We start from the raw sequence: 3,221 nt of genomic DNA on the forward strand, positions 1-3,221 counted from the left end.
TTGTACTTGAACTCCATCAGCTCCCTCCACGTCCCTCCTTCTTGAGCTTTTAAAGTGAGAGGGCATGGACATGAAGCGCAGAAAAGGAAGCTCAGGTAACTGATAAGCAAAGTTGGACTCTTTGCAGTGACTTGGAAATTCGGAATGAGAGCTCAAGCACCCCCCCAAATTGAGAACTGCCACTCACTAACTGCTGACAGTGAGTGGCACGTAGCTCACCGTATCACTCAGCCTTGATTAACCACCTGCTAAGTGATCATGCGCCATGGACCCCAAGGTTTGATTCACGATGGTGAGTCACTGTAGTGTGTAAGACACTCGAGTGCTTATGGGATGAGCCATTTGGACAGTGCTACTGCTTAAGTTCAGTCCCCTTTCAGGGTCAGCCTCCTTAACACACAAGGGCCACCCTATGGTTTTTGTTACACCCCACAACTGCCATCCCACGACAACCGCTGGCAGCCTGCACATAAGATCGGAGTACCTACCTCCTACAGGACCCGAGTTTTCTCATTTCACTTAAAACTCATCTACTGAGACATCAGCAGATAGTCACAGGACCTGGGCAGTCAAAGTCCGTGGATGCCATCAAAGTCTCCACCCTAAGAAAATGTCAGACCTGGTTATTGATAAGCTGCCCTCCCCCTAAGCATCCTCTGTGGGCTATGGATGGTTCACACAGACAGTTCCATTTAGAATAGCCACCTTCCACTTGATGGATAGGTGGAGATGAACGATCTGGAGTCACAGAGCCACCCTGGAAACAAGTCCAGCCACAGCACTGGGACCTGCAGTTGAGTCACCTGGGGAGAAGAGCTTCTAGCTCTGATCTTCATCAGGATTCTAGCGTCCTCTTCTAAGACTGGAGGCTCAGGCAGGAGTGATCTTGCACTGAAGTTCCCATCCCAGGCATTTACACACAGTGTCTCTGCCTCTGTACGCTGCTGCTCAGTCACTTGAGGGTTCACACAGGAAACAAGCATTAGGAATGCACTACATGCAGAAGTCTGGTTTTTATCACCAGAAAATTCCTACAAAGAATGAAAGTCAGATCTCAGAGGAGGAGACAGGCAACAGTTCTTATCACATGTGAGGCATTGATAGATCTAGATAACAAGATCTGGCATCTACTTTGAACTTTAATTCACAGCTTCAAAAGACTGGCTTTTTAATAAAGGCACCCCATAATGCCCAGTAAAAGGTTACTAATCAGCCCAGAAAGTGACATTTCTGGGCAACTTTGATTTCTGATTACACTTCTTATGAAAAAACTCATTTGATACTCATCAGTATACTTGTCATGAGCTCTGGAACAAGGTAACTAACCCTGTGTACAAGACGCCAAAAGGATCTATAAATAAAGCCACAGGCACAAGAATTGCTCGTTTAGTGGACACCTATCACCTTATCATGGGTGGCTCTGAAAGCAGTAAGATGATCAATTAGAACTCAGGTTCTAACGCAGTTCACCTAGCGTTTACAGTAAACTAGGACCTTCAAAACTGGCTATTTTGCATCATAATTGCCTCAGAACTGGAGATCTCCGGAGGGAGTAGCTGCATTCTATGTTGCCTAAGGACGTTCATGCTTCGTCCAAAGTCCCAGTGTACTTTTTTTAACTGATAACCCCCATTAGTACAGCTGACTACCCAACTATCTCAGCCCTTCCTCTACCTAGCTGCCTTATGCATAAACTCACTAACCATTTTCTACCTTAGCATCCCATTGAAGGCCTTATTGCGTACTTCACGCGTTAGATCAAGAAAATGAAGCGCCTGGGCAGAACCAAAGGTCCGCAGAGGATGCACAAGTCCTTATAAGTTATTCTTTGACCTGTACCATATCCTGGTATTCGAAGAATCTAGCTACTACCTGACCCACTGCCTCTGCCCCTGCCAAACATGAGACAGACCAACCCTGCCGAGCTCAGGGTCACCTCTAAAGGCCCTCGGTAACTTCTAGAGGTGAGCTCTCTACAAGGTGGGATTCTCAAGGGCAGTTCAGCTCCCACTTTACAGTGCTATCCATGTAGGGAAATTCTTGAGTCCAACATACAAATAGCATATGGGGGGGAATAGCAGACTCATCGATAAGAGATAGCTCTGGCAGAGGAACAGTATTTAAGCCTAGCCTTGTGTTTAGCACTTTGATTTCATCAGCTCCAGTTGGGTAGAGACGTACATATTTCCTTTGAACAAGCAGGCAACGGCCGATAGCCTGTAATAGAAGCCAAAGAATACCCAGAGTTCTCACTTATGGCCCAAGTCCAGCCGGCAAGATGATCTGCTTTTGTCAGCAGAGGTTTTTCCTAAAGATTTTAACATTGCCAGGATTAGGGATGATTCCAGATCCCTAGCTTCTGTTGAAAAGAGGATCACAGTATGGCAAGATGGGAGAAGCGGGGTTGCATTCCCTCAGGGCCTTAGGGCTGGAGTGACCTTTGCTATCCAAGCCACCTCCCACTGCTCCTGTCCAAGCCCCACCTGGGCCCTCCATACCCCTTTCCTGTCTGGCCGTGGGAGTGCTTAGATCCGAGATGCCCAGAATAAAATTTAGCATTTATAGCATGCACTGAGGCCCACAAAGTGACAGGAAAGGAAGTCAACAGGGTAGCCCTTGCTTTTAAAGCTAGATTGGATGAAGCAGAGAGCTAGAATGGCCTTACGGAAAGGACAGTTTGGCTCAGTCCATGCATCCTCCTTTGAGAGAACTACCAGGTCACTGAACCTTCGACCCAATAAGATGAGAGTTTTATCAAGACTTGGGTGCATAGTTCTACGCTATATTTAGAGTCTTCCTATTTAGAAAACTTTGCTTAAGGACAACCTTTGGATGCACACCTGTTCAAAGTATGGATCACATTACAAAACCCACTTGTTTTCCAGGGAACACTTTCCACTTGAGACAGCTCCTTATTGTATATGCCATGCTGCCACTAGGAATCACACACAGAGCCGCAGCTGCGCTTCTTCACTATAACACCCAGTATTTGCAAGTAAGTGTGAGAGTCTGGACCCCAAGAAGAAATGAGGTCTGAATTAGTTTGCTTCCTTTTCCAAGTATCAGTTCAGTGGAAACAGGACCTCCAAGATAGCACTTTCAAAAGAGTCAGCTCAAGGCTCAGATAGATTCCCCCCTCAGCAGGAGACCTGGAGAATTCTTTTGTGTCAGGCAGCATGCAGCACACACTTGCTTACACAAGGCGCTGGCCCAGCTAGGAC

Source organism: Chinchilla lanigera, unplaced genomic scaffold (assembly GCF_000276665.1).
Source record: "Chinchilla lanigera isolate Chin_1 unplaced genomic scaffold, ChiLan1.0 scaffold00085, whole genome shotgun sequence".
In the NCBI taxonomy this organism is placed as follows: domain Eukaryota; kingdom Metazoa; phylum Chordata; class Mammalia; order Rodentia; family Chinchillidae; genus Chinchilla; species Chinchilla lanigera.